Source organism: Grampus griseus, assembly GCF_964374135.1.
Source record: "Grampus griseus genome assembly, chromosome: 8".
Classification (NCBI taxonomy): Eukaryota; Metazoa; Chordata; class Mammalia; order Artiodactyla; family Delphinidae; genus Grampus; species Grampus griseus.
The window spans coordinates 16,516,000-16,530,136 of record NC_139002.1 but is presented as its reverse complement, the minus strand read 5'-3'; positions in this window follow the sequence as shown (position 1 = coordinate 16,530,136).

The window sequence follows — 14,137 nt, the reverse complement described above, 5'->3', positions numbered from 1 at the left end:
AGCCGAGTGTTGGATTCCCAGGCCAGGCCAAAGGAGACGGAGCAGGCCTGCCCCCCCACTGGCAAGGCCCCCGCATTGCCTCAGATGGAGGAAGGTGGCAGGTGAGCTGGCGCCCGGCAGGGAGGGTTTCCATCTCTGCTGCCCCCATGCCTGGCGCTGCAGGATCAAGCCTGGAGCCCGGCAGTGAAATGAGTCTTGGTCTTCCCCTCCACAAAGTCCTATTTGAGAAACAACCAAAGGGGACATCAAGGGAGAAGTCACCGGTGAGGCCACCAAAGGCAGAGAGGAAAGGAAGCAGGATGCCAGGAACAGCAGCTCCCCATGGGTTTCAAAGTGTAGGTTTCCTCGTAGAAATCTGAGTTTCCCAGTTCGGCACCTAGGAAACCTAGGACCTGGCAAGGGGACGAGACAAGATGTCAAAGTATGACTTTTTCATCGACTCTGACAACCCACGTGGCTTTTTTAAAGCCTGACTCCCAGGCCTGCATTCCTTCTCCGTGCTCTCTGCTGTGGTTCCCATGGAAGGGATCAGCCTTAGTGTGGAAGATGGGACGAGAGTTCTAGGCTGGCCAGAAGAGACAAGACCAGCCTGTCCAAGACTTTGTGGAGGTCCTGGCCTGGAGGGCTAGAGATCTAGAGCCTTCCAAGGAGCAGGGGCTGGAAATCCTCACCTGGGCCTTCCCAGCGACCCCAGCCTCCAAGCTCCAGAAACCCAGAGTGTAAAAATATGCTGCAAACAGGGAGATCAGCTCGGTGCTTTGTGACAGCCTGGAGGGGTGCGATAGGGAGGGTGGGAGGGAGGGAGACGCAAGAGGGAAGAGATATGGGAACATATGTATATATATAACTGACTCACTTTGTTATAAAGCAGAAACTAACACACCATCGTAAAGCAATTATACTCCAATAAAGATGTAAAAAAAAAAATATGCTGCAAAGACTATGCATTCACCAGCCCACCTGATGACAATGGAGTGGGCACGGCCAGGCGCTGGGACACATGCGCCGCAGCCCCTGTTATGCGCTAACAGCACTGTCTCACCCCAGGTTCCTTTACCTGTATGACGAGAAGCGCTGACTTTAGTCCCTGCGGTCCCCTCCCACCCTCACGTCCTGTGTGTCCCTGACTCTCTGAAGTCCCAGCCTGCCTCCAAGGGTGGTTTGAGAACCAAATGAAGCGTGACCATGGAAGTGCAGGATGGCCCGGGAACAGAAGAGGTAAGCTTGGGAGCCCCAAGAGGAGGGAGAGAACAGACTTGCCTAGGCACAGCCTCCAGGGGGACGACACAGAGCCCTGGGTGGCTGAGCCAGGCTTCTCCCAAGGGCCTGGGGCCACCTGCACTATCTCTCTGATCATAGCAGCTTTGTAGCTGTCTCCATTTGGGTTGGAAATGGTGGACTTTTTGTAGTTTTCAGGTCTTCAGACCCCTCCCTCTGCTCTTTTCCTTATTAAAGTTTCCCTCACCCAGCTTATATAATATCCAAAAATCAATTGCTTGTTTTCCTGTCTGTTTAGAAATGAAAGTGGGACTTAGAGGGGAAGCCTGCAGGCCAGGAGGCAGCCCCAGGCTGAGCCAGAGGCTCTGGGAGAGAGAGGGCCCAGGCAGCTGGCTTCTAAGCTTAGCTGTAAAGGAGCTGAGTGCTTGGGGTCTCTGAGGGCCTCAGGGTTGGAAAAGGCCCCAGAGCTGAGCTCTCAGTTGACAGGGCCACCCCTCCCCTCCTCTGCTTTCCCTCAGCCCCAAACAGGGCCTGGAGCACCAAGCCCTCTTCAGGCCACAGCTCAACCAGTGGGATGGGGCTAGATCAGCCAGTTCCAGCAACAGTTGGTCTTTAAAAGAAAGCAACTCAAACTTGTGTGCAGGCTGCTCACACACACCCCAAACTACCTCCCCATGAGGCCTGGGTTCCAAGAAGCCTCTATGGCTAGGTGTGGTTGGGTCTAGAGAGCCAAGAGGGGAGACCTTTAGAAAATCCTAGAGAGAAGCAAATAAAAGAGCTCTGGAAAAACTATGGAGACAGTTAAAAGATCAGTGGTTGGCAGAGGTTAGGAGGGAGGGAGGGAGGGATGAATAGGTAGAGCACAAGGGATTTTTAGGGCAGTGAAAATATTCTGTATGATACCGACATGCGTTGGTCAAAACCCGTAGAAGGTACAAGGCCAAGAGTGAACCTTAATGTAAACTGTGAACCTTAGTTAATAATCATAATGTATCCATATTGGTTCATCAGTTTTAACAAATGGCCCACACTAATGCAAGATGCTAATAATATAGGAAACTGGGTGGGGAGGGGTGTATGGGAACTGTCTGTACTTTCAACTCAATTTTTCTGTAAACCTAAAACTGCTCTAAATTATTATATCTATTAATTTAATAATAATAGCCAGGGCTTCCCTGGTGGCGCAGTGGCTGAGAGTCCGCCTGCCGATGCAGGGGACACGGGTTTGTGCCCCGGTCCGGGAAGATCCCACATGCCGCGGAGCGGCTGGGCCCGTGAGCCATGGCCGCTGAGCCTGCGCGTCCGGAGCCTGTGTTCTGCAACGGGAGAGGCCACGACAGTGAGAGGCCCGCGTACCACAAATAATAATAATAATAATAATAGCCAAATCTGGAAACAACCCAATTTTTCATTAACAAGTGGACGGTTAAACAACCTATGGAACATGCATACCATGAAACACTGCCCACCGAGAGAAGGAATGAACTGTTCACACACACACACACACACGTACGTACACACATACACACACGTACACATACACACACAGCCCTGGGTTCTAGTGACAGTGCCACTAACGTGCTGTGTGACCCTAGGCAAGTCACTTGCAGTTTCTGGGTCTCGTTGAGGTCCCATGCAAACCTTCTCACTCCGGCCCATCTCACTGCCTCACTCTTGTCACCAGATGAAGGATGAGATGAAGATACATTTGATCCCTCTCTTGCCCCCAAGAAGGAATAAGCTCTCCACAGCCCCTGGCCCCTTGGCAGCCCTGACAGCTTCACCCTCTCCCAGCCAAGCACCCAGGGTTTTCCTCTAATCCGGCTCAGACAGGGCCCTGCTTGGCAGGACCACAGGCCAAGTATCAGCAGTAGCAGCACATGCCTCACCCCCCGCCAGCCCCAAGGCTCCAGCCACTCTGGAGTCCCATCTCACCTCTCCCTCCCATCCCGACTTTCCCTCTGCTCTCCTGACTTGTCCATACATCACCAGGAGTGCAATAGCCTTTAAAAAAAAACCATTTTACTCTGAACTAACAGAGTCAGGCCTCATTGTTCCCAATATCACCAAGCAATTTCTGAGCTAGGGAAGTGTTGAATTGGAGCCGGAAGATGGGCAATTGGGCAAGGTCAGCTGACATGGTACCGAGCGGGGGTTGAGAGCTCAAGGGTGAGAGGAAGGGCTCAGCTTGGAATGTGGGAAGACGGACGCTGGGGTCTCCGGAGGTGGAAGCAGAGGTGACTCCCTAACATTTGCCATCCCTACACTTCCAACCCCACTCACTGTGCCCAACTATGGGTTCACCTGGATTGTAACTTCTTCACCAACTGACAAAAATCTCCTTTAAATTGCACCCACCTGCTCTAATTGCTCAACTCTCCTTGCTGCAAGTTTTTACAGCAGAAATCCAGCCAAAGAGCGTTTGAACAACTCCAGATGCCGGAGAACATTGCCCAGTCCCCGCCTGCACAAGGACTACAAGTATCCTTCAAGGAAGGTTCCCCGGGTCCCTCCTCTAACCCAGCTCTCAGAGAATCACTTGACCCTCACCCCGGCCCTGGCTATCCTGACATTTGGTTCTTGCACAAATTTAGTGCCTCTCACATTCATTTAGCTCCTGGGCCACATGGTACAAACACAACATTGGGCTCTGTACATTAACAATCTAATGCTATTATAAACTACACTTATGAGCGGGGACCATATTTATTTATTTATCTTTATATCTTCAGTCCCAAATGTGGTTCCAGATACACAGCAGGACCTTAATAAATGTAAAATGAACAGAATACTCTAGTGGTTGTACAATTCTGGACACAGTGTTGACTGAATGACATCAATTACCTAAAGAGACATCCAGGGACTTCCCTGGCCGTCCAGCGGTTCAGACTCCGCACTTCCACTGCAGGGGGCGCAAGTTCAAACTAAGATCCCGAATGCTGTGTGGCACGGCCTAAATAAATAAATAAACAAACAAACAGATATCCAAAAACTCTTAAGGGAAAGAACTCCATTTCCCACAGTCCTAGAACAGTGCTTTCCAGCAGAAATCTCTGCAATGACGGGGGTGCTCTGTATCTGAGTTGCCCCAATGTCTAGCCACCAACTACCTGGGGGTATTGAGCACTTGAAATGTGGCTAGTGTGACTGAGGAATTGGATTTTACACGTTAATTAATTCTAATTTAAATAGCCACAAACTGGACAGTGCAATCCTAGAAAAAGGTGATTCTGGAGATGGGCTCATAAATGAAATGAATGTAAAAGGTCCTATTAAGAGCTCGGTGCCACGGCATGGTGGGTAATAAAGAGCATGGTCTAGGGTTCAAATCCCCGTTTTCAAGTTACTAGCCAGTTATTCAACTCTCTGTGCTTCTGTTCCTAATCTGAATAACAAGAATAACATTTACCACATAGGATTCCTGTGAGGGTCCAATGAGTTAATACATTTAAACAGTGTCTTGAATATTATAATGAGTACTCCACATATATGAACTGTTGCTATTACTGGCATTAAAAATGTTTGTTGAAGATATATATATATATATTTATAAACTAAACAACAATGACCTACTGTATAGCACAGGGAACTATACTCAATATGTTTTTTTTTTTTTTTTGCGGTACGCGGGCCTCTCACTGCTGTGGCCTCTCCCGTTGCGGAGCACAGGCTCCAGATGCGCAGGCTCAGCGGCCATGGCTCACGGGCCTAGCCGCTCCGCGGCATGTGGGATCCTCCCGGACCGGGGCACGAAGCCGTGTCCCCTGCATCGGCAGGCGGACTCTCAACCACTATGCCACCGGGGAAGCCCTATACTCAATATCTTACAATAATCTATAAAGGAAAAGAATATGAAGAAGAATATATATGTGTATAACTGAATCACTTTGCTGTACACCTAAAACTAACACAACATTGCAAATCAACTATACTTCAATTTTTTAAAAGTTTATTGAGTCTGAATGTGCATCTACCAAAGAATATTTGCTAATATTTATTGATCACCTACCAAGTGTCAAGCACTGTGCTAAGAACTTGACAGTCATCCTAAGAGTGAGGTATGATTGTCAACACACTAAAGGTGAGAAACTGAGGCTAAGGGAGGTTGAGTGTCCAGATTCCAACTGACAATATGCCTGTTTCCACAATCTCTACTCAGTCTGTTTCCTCATCTACAGACTGAGTCTTAGACCAGTGTCTATATCACAACTTTGGCAGGTAAATAAATAAGAGTATGCACAGGGCCTGTGCTTAGTATAAAGCAATCGTTCCCATCTGGGGGCAATTTGCCCCCGTAGGGAACAGCTGGCAGTGTCTGGAGGTGTTTGGGGTTGTCACAACTGGGGGTGGGGCGTGGGTAGGTGTTGTTACTGGCATCTAGTGGGTAGAGCCCAGGGTTGCTGCTAAACTTCCTACAAGCACAGGCAGCCTCTACAACAAAGGATTATCTGACCCAAAATGTCAGTAGTGCCAAAGTTGAGAAGCACTGGTCCAGAGCCTCACTGACAGTATTCAATACTGTGCTGGCAATGAGAGAAAGAAGGCAACTGAATCTACAAATTTTAAAAGGTGCACATTTTGTTCAGAGTCTGGAACAGCAGTGCTGTAGCACGGCAGTAGGTTCAGGGAAATGGTTTCATTCTTCAAATCACAGAGGGTTATCACTTGCCAGATGACAGAGCAATGCGCCTGACACTGCAGGGGCTTGTGCTTAGAAAACAGGATCCCCACTCTCTAGACAGTTATGATGAAATTGTACCAACACAAGGTTAGGAAATAGAGGAGGAGGAGTCAGGTGGCTGAGTCGTCCAAGACTACAAAGGGAGGGGGTGAAATCACTCCAGCCCACTCCCTCATTTCACACTTGAGGAGCATAGAGGGTAGAGAAAGGGCCCTGAGCCACAGAGACTATGGACAAAAAGCGTGGAGCTCCTGAAGAGGCCAATCACCCCCCGTACCCCAATTTTCTACGTACGAAGTAGGAATGATACATTCTGCTCCTGCATTTGACCACAAGTTGCCCAATCTCCAACCAGGTTAGCATGTCAACCAAACACCATCATCAACATCAGTACCATTTATTGATCACTTACTATGTGTCATGTATCGCACTGAGAGCAAAATCCCACTTAACCTCAGAACAACCCAATTTTACAAATGAAATAACTGAGTCCAGCCCCAGACTGCCAGACCCTAGAGCAACAGCTCTTAATCTCCATGCTATACATCCTCTCTCGGCATCAGACTGGAGTCTGAACAATGATGGGCCCATTTCACGCTCTGCCCCTCCACACAACACAACTGGACCACCAGCCCTTGCCATGCCCTGACCCACTGCAGAAACTGTAAGGGTCTCCCAGGTCCCAGCACAGCACCTGGCATCCAGGATTGAGATGGGAGGTTGGCTCCTTGGGCTCCATGGACAAAAGTCAAAGTCACAGCTTCTCTCCACTGTGCACAGGACCCATGCCTGACATTCATAACCCAATTAGGGCCAGGGAGATAACAGGTAATGAAACAATAACAATGCATGGCAGCATAGGTGCTGAAATTAACAAAACTCTGTGGGAGTTTGGAGCTCTCACCTTAAGTGCTTAGAGATCAGGAGGCAGGAAGAGAGAACAGAGAGGGCTTCATCAAATCCACGCACTTGCCCTGGAACTTAAAGGAAGGGGAGGAGCTCTCCTGACAAACTCAGGGTGAGAAGTGAGGAAAAAGGCATTCCCAGCAGAGGGACTTGGGTGAACAAAGGCAGAGGTGGGCAAGGCAGCTGAAGTGGGCAAAACAGGATTCCAGTTTGGTAGGAACAAGATAGGACCTTCTTGTGATATAGACAGATGAAGAGGGGCTAGGCAGTGGGCATCCAAAAGCATCCTCTAGATTGGGGCAGGTTAGTGTTAGCGATGTTTCAAAAGGGATTTGCAAGTGAATTATTTATGGTGGTAACAAACAAGCACTCATTTAGCTTATATCCCACATTATACAAACACAGCATTGAGTTGTGCAAGTTAAGGCCCTAATGCCACTCTAAATTAAATTCATCAGTGTCTTAATTAAGGTCTATATTTAGTTCTTAATTAAAGGGGAGAGAAAAATCCACCATGTTGCATAGCAGAGATCTGAAATGGAGATAAATCATCTTTCTGCCAGTGTACTGGACACATGCCCACCCACTCTCAAGACTCAGCCCCCTACTGTGGTTGTAATCCTTTAATCCTTCCTTCTTTCCTTCCTTCCTTCCACCTTGCCTTCCTTTCTCTTTCATTCCTTTATGAAGTTTTATTTATTTATTCTACATCAAATTATTGAGCACCTACTACGTGTCAGGCACTGAGCTTTGATTATGGGGCACAGTAGGGAATAAACTAGAGATGGTCCCTGCCCTCAAGGGCTTGCACTCCAGAGAATGCCAATGGATACATACATGTCTCAGCTTTGAAACCTCCCTGGGTCTCCATTGCTCTCCAGGCCCTTCCAGCCAGGAGAATCCTGGTGTCCGGACACCCTAGGTGATGCCACAGCTGATGCCTTCATCTTATCAGCCAGAGAGAACCTTGAAGAGTGGCCATGTGGGTCCTCCAGTCCCCTGCCCTCACCATGCTGGCCAAGCTCCCATGTGGACCAGTGGCAGGGCAGACCCTCAGTACCGAATTCTACTCTGCCGTCCCCTCTAGCAAAGGATAACGACTTGTCAGAAGGATGAGGAAGGGGTCGTGAGCTTCCCTTTGACCCTAAGATTCTAGGATTCCCCAACACCAAGTGGGGCACTGGGTCCTGGGAGTGGCTTCACTGAACAGGGTTTATGAAGGAAGATCCCAGAACACAGGATGTTACAGCCACAAAAACCTGTGCAGCTTGGCAATCTGAGTTCCTGGGAGGTCAAGTGACTTGTTCAAGAAAACAGTTAACAAAGGGCAAGAGTAGAATCCACATCTGCTTTGTGCCAAGGACTGTATCCAAGGGGACACAAGCATGGGTAAGCCAGGGTTCCTGCCCTCAGCACATCTGCTGAGGGAGGGGGGAGCCAGTCCAAATTGGGAGGGGGAAGCTTGACGTTGGCAAGGCAACCATGTGGATTATCAATAAAGTCTGCCCATCTTCATTCCCTGGAAAATGTTTTTCTCCAGGGCTGACTGGGCCCTCCCAGTGCACAGTACAAGCCTGCTGGGAATTGGGGTGGGGGGGCGATAATCCAGATCGTGACAGCACAATGGCAGGATGCCAGGACAGAGGCTCCCCTCACTTGCTGAACCCCCTAGAAGCATGAGGACTGCCTTCGGCCAGGGCAAGAGGCTTTGGGCTGTGCTAAAGATGTCAGAGTTGGTTACGAAAAGAAATGGGACAGAAGGGCATCCCAGTCGGGAAAATGGATTGCACAAAGGTACAGAATCAAGGAAGCAGAGCAAGTTAAGAAAACCTCAGCGATTTTTGTGTGGTGGGAGGGGATGGGGCAGGTGAGGCGGAAAAGATTGGCTGGAGCCACAATCCCACTACGGGGCATGTACCCTGAGAAAACCATCATTCAAAAAGAGTCATGTACCATAATGTTCACTACAGCTCTATCTACAATAGCCAGGACATGGAAGCAACCTAAGTGTCCATCGACAGATGAATGGATAAAGAAGATGTGGCACATATATACAATGGAATATTACTCAGCCATAAAAAGGAACGAAATTGAGTTATTTGTAGTGAGGTGGATGGACCTAGAGTCTGTCATACAGAGTGAAGTAAGTCAGAAAGAGAAACCAGATGCTAACACACATATATGGAATCTAAAAAAAAAATTGTTCTGAAGAACCTAGGGGCAGGACAGGAATAAAGACGCAGTTGTAGAGAATGGACTTGAGGACACGGGGAGGGGGAAGGGTAAGCTGGGACGAAGTAAGAGAGTGGCATGGACATATATACACTACCAAACGTAAAATAGATAGCTAGTGGGAAGCAGCCGCATAACACAGGGAGATCAGCTCGGTGCTTTGTGACCACCTAGAGGGGTGGGATAGGGAGGGTGGGAGGGAGACACAAGAGGGAGGAGATATGGGGATATATGTATATGTATAGCTGACTCACTTTGTTATACAGCAGAGACTAACACACCACTGTAAGGCAACTATACTCCAATAAATGTTTTTAAAAAAAGAAAATCGGCTGGAGCCGGCCTGGGGAAGGCCTTGAACGCCGGCATTTCACTCCTCAGCTCAGCCTCTGGGCAACCTCGGAAGGACGTACACCGCTCACTCTCAGAGCAGAGCTACCAGGAGGAGAAGGGTGGTCCTCGCCGGTGTCCGGCCCCATGCGGGCGAGCCCCGCAGCGCCCGAGCAGAAACTCCACCGGCAAGCACACCGCTTCACAGCACAGCCTCGGGGTGGGCAGGGGTGGCGCGTTACGTTAGAGCTAGCGACTTGCTACCGGGGAAGCGGCGCTAAAACCCAGGGACCCGGTGGGTGCAGCGGGTCCGGGGAGCGGCGGGGGCGGGAGCCGAACCAGCCCGTAAAGGGAACTTGGCACAATCGGCGCATCAAAGCGGTGCAGCTGCGGCTCGCTGAGCCCGCGCAGCTTTCTTCTCTCCACTCTCTTCTCCCCGATTAATCAGCGGCTACAGCGCGGCGCTTTGATCCCCGAAATCAAACCCTCCGTCTGATGGGTGACTTGATGTTATGCTAATCCGAGCTGATTGAGCTGAGATAATTACACTTCATCCAGGTTTCCTGGGAGTTCCGAATAAATATTGATGCACATCTGTCCCCGGCTCAGGTGTAGCGGGGAGCTTTGCGATGGCAACAGTTTCGGCCGGCCCGGGAGCGCGCGCACTGCCGCCAGCCGCCCGCCTTCGCCAGCCTCCGCCCGCCTTCGCCGCTGCGCCGGGATGCTGCGAGCCGGGCGGGATTCCCAGAGCCTCGCTTAGCCGGGCCCGCGAGGCCACCGGGGAGGGGACGAAGACCTGGCGCTTTGCGGTTCGGGGGCCCGGTTTGAGTTTCAGCGTCCCCGTATGGGCTGTGTGGTCTTGGACGTGTCTCTTAACCTCTCTGAGCCCAAGAGCCTACCCATTTCTTTAGATTGCCGCGGAGATTAAATGAGATGCGTGAGAATGGGCTGACCTGTGCGGAGTCACACTTGGCCTTGCTGCGAAGCCCTCCCTACCGAGAGCCCGGAGGCGCTGGGAGAAGGCACCCCAGCCGGGGTATCCTCCCCGCCAACACTCGTGCGCCGGGGTTGCGCGCTCCAGACGGTATAGAAATGAATAATAAAGCAAGCATTTCGGTGGCGCCGCTTCTCCCCGCGGGCTAATTAGATCGTGTTTGTAAAGCACTTCGAAGACAAAACGCGCCCCAAGTGTTAATTATCGTTAGCCCCGTCCCAACACGCTTCCTGAGCAGCGCGGGAAGCCGGGAGAGGCCCCTTGCCAGCCTGCGCTGCAGCTGCCGGGCAGGTATAGAGACCCCAAGCGCGGGGACCGCCGCAGGTCCGCTACCCCCCACCCTTCCGAGCTCTAATCCCTTTCCCAGGCCCTCCGGAGATCCGGACGCAAGAATAAAGACGGGGGGAGGAAAAGGAGCGGGTTAGAAGACACAACAATCTGCAGATGTATCCATCCCGCTCCGGGGAAGAGCTACGGGGTGTCCAGGAAGGCCTCACTGAGGAAGCGCCACACATTTTGGAGGTGTAGGAGCTGGCCGAGAGGACGGGGGGAGTACCTCCTGGTACTGACCCTGGACGACCCTAACCAACGTGTCTTCCGAAATCTTGCACGATTTGCCCCCAGAACCACGCGCCCCATTGACCAGAGACCCTGTTCTCCAGTCCCTGCCTCCTGTAAGGCCTGGACCAGCGCTGAAGGACCATGGGGGCACAAACCCCAGCTCAAGCGGGTTCTGGGTGTACCAGGCAGTAATCCTAGCAGAACTTGGCCTTGCACCCAGAGTTAGACTCACTTGGAAGTGGTAAAGCCGAGACAATATTATCTAGTCCCTTTTCCCACCTTTACTGGGATGATGATTATAAGACCCAGATCAGTGAAGGGTCTCCATGCACAGAGCCAGGTGGAAGCAGAGCTGAGCCCCAGTCTCCAGACTTCTCCTCCAGTGCTCTGCAGACTCACCTTACTGTTCCCTTGGAACAACCACAGCAACACTTAGAAAAATAATAATGAATAATGTGCAGAGTTCATTACCTTTTACAGAGGGCTGCCACATGCACCATCTCAATAGGTCCTAACGAGCTACCGAAGCCCAGAGGTGTTAGGGGATTTGCCCTGGGTCACACCCTGGTTAGTGACAATGCTGGGGCAGGAGCCCTGGGTACCATCTACAGATCCTGTGCAGTACCTTCCAGCTCACCTTCTTAGAGCGCCTGGAATCGTATTTCTTTAAATGCATGCAATTCTTGCCTATACTGTAGCTCACGCTGCCTTCCTAAAATTAAGCATTTTTCTGTCAACAAGCATCTTTGCCCAGAGACGTTTCCTATTATCTTCAGAAGCTGGTGGATGCGGCTGAGCCCCTAGACCTCTTCCTCAGAAGCATGAAAAGACAAGTCTCTTGAACAAGGGGTGTGGGGCGGGGTTGGATGGAGGGTACCCCACCCTCTGAGAAAGAGAAGACTCTAAACTCCTCGGAACAGGGATTGGACCGCACTATCCCTTTCTTCTCCATCATTCCTAACACGGTGTTTAGGGATGTTGGTTGAATGCCCAGCAGGTGTGAAACTGAGAAGCAAACGGCCTGGGGCCTGGGAGAAGGAAGGAGGGGCAAGGCGACCAGTTCAGCCCTTTCCGGACACCAGTCATCGCCAGCTTTCATGTGCATGTAGGGAGTCACCTGGGAGCCCCTTAAAGGGCAGATTCCCAGATCCAGCCAGAGATTCCAATGTAGAAGTCTAAGTTAGAGACCCTGGAATTTTCTTTAAACACTCACTGCACAGCCCCTCCCCTAGGCATTCCTCCAACCCCTCTCTGAGAAGCCCTGCCTACCAGGAGCTGAGCATTGCGCAGACCCCCTGCGGTCAGCCTGGGGAGTGCAGGGGAAGGGAGAACGCTCATTCAAACAGAAGACAGGTGATGCCCAGGGAAGCAGGGCATTGGGCCTGGTTGTGGGGGGGTAGGATAGCTTCGGCCCCCTCTATGGGAGTGGCTTGGGTTTCAGAAGCAGCAGTGAAGAGGGGCCAGGGAGAGGTTAGGGACAGCCTGGGGGCAGAGCTAATACAGGCTTCCTCTGAGGACTTCTGCAGAGAGGAACAGCATTTAGTCCACTGGACCCCCAAGCCCTGCTACTTGTCACTAGGTCAGTGGGCGAGTAGGTGTGCTGCTGGTCAAGAGCTTTGGGGGGAAGGACAGGGCTGACTTATCCATTAGTCACAGGGCACACAGGGCACATCATACTTTTAGTGGCCCGAGGAAATGTTTGAATTTCTTTTAAAATCAGAAGAAAACAAATGAACTTTCAGACAGGATAAAGTGTTTTAACATGTAATATCAATTTTTTCATCTTTATACCAATACAGTTGTAAAACAGAATTTTTTATTTTTTTTTATTTTTAATGGAGGAAGGGACCCATGAAAGCAAGAGTGCCAGGGGTCACAGAAGTCAGAATGCAGCCTGGGCAGGAGGTTGAGGGATATGAGGAGGGAGGAAGGTGAGTGGCCTGGAGCCTAGGATGCTTCCCACAGGGAGATACAACTTCTGTGGCAGCCAGAGCCTGCAGTCGGCCTGGCCCCTCCCTGGCAGCGCCCAGGGCTCTGTGGGAAGAGGCAGCCTCTGAATCTGCCCTAGAGTTACCAAAGTGATTATAATTGACACTGGGGCAATGCTCCCTAAAGAGACAGAGTCCCACAGGCTGGGCCCTGCCGGGGATTAGCTGGCTGGGCTCAAAATGGGAACAGGGAAGAGGACCCACCTCCTGTGCCTTCGGATAGAAATAAATTAACGTAAATGAGATCCAGGTGAGTGCATTTATTTTATAGCTAATATTTGGGCACTTTTTGATCCTGAGCTGGGATCTTCATTCTCGTCCAGAAGTGATGAGGAAGAGGAGAAGAAACAAATAGAGAAGGACCACTCTGGCCAAGGGTCCCTCTCCTCCTCTTGCCTTACCTCCCCACCATCCTAATACCCTGCAAGGTCCCAGACTTTGTGTGTGGTGAGCAAGCAGCCCTACCTGTAGTCAGAGGCCACGTTCCCTAATCCAGAAATTAAAGCGCCCGGAGAAAACAGGCTAATCAAATTATACATTCCTGAGAACCATTTATAAGCCAGGTACATTCTTTAATCTTAATTAGAAATCTGAGCGGCTCTCACCGTCTCTGTAATCAACATTGAAACAGCGCTGACCCCCATGGCGCTAACCTTGAGAGCCCCACACACAGGTAAGTTAGGAGAGCTGGAGGCTGCTCTGCCTCCTCACTGGAGAAGGGGTGTTCGTGGGGCTGTGGGCAAGGTTGAATCCCTCAGCTGCCCCTGCAACACCCCAAGTCCTCCCCCCACCAAGGACACACGTACAGAGTCTCAGTCCAGTTCACACTCACTCACCGCCACCCTGAACCAGGACCAGGTTTAGGACCTTGAATCTCTCACCTATCAATTATAATACCTTTCTAGCTGGCCTATTCTCTGTGCTGCAAGCCTATGACCTTTCTACAAAGCACACCTAACCATAGGCTTGCCTTTAAAACTGCTCCAGGTTTCTTGGAGCCTTCAAGACACGATGCAACACCCCTTTCTCCCCAGCACAGTGCCTTACTTAGGCTTTGTGGTCTAGCCCCTGCCTACCTCTCTATCCCACTCCCCCATGACACTGAAGGGGTTCAGGGCATGCCACCCCAAAACATGCTACTCTGGCATAAGGATTATTTTGAGCTGAAGGCAATTCTTAAAAAGCAGACACAAGGCGAACTCTCTGGCCTCCTCTTCTCTACCAGGA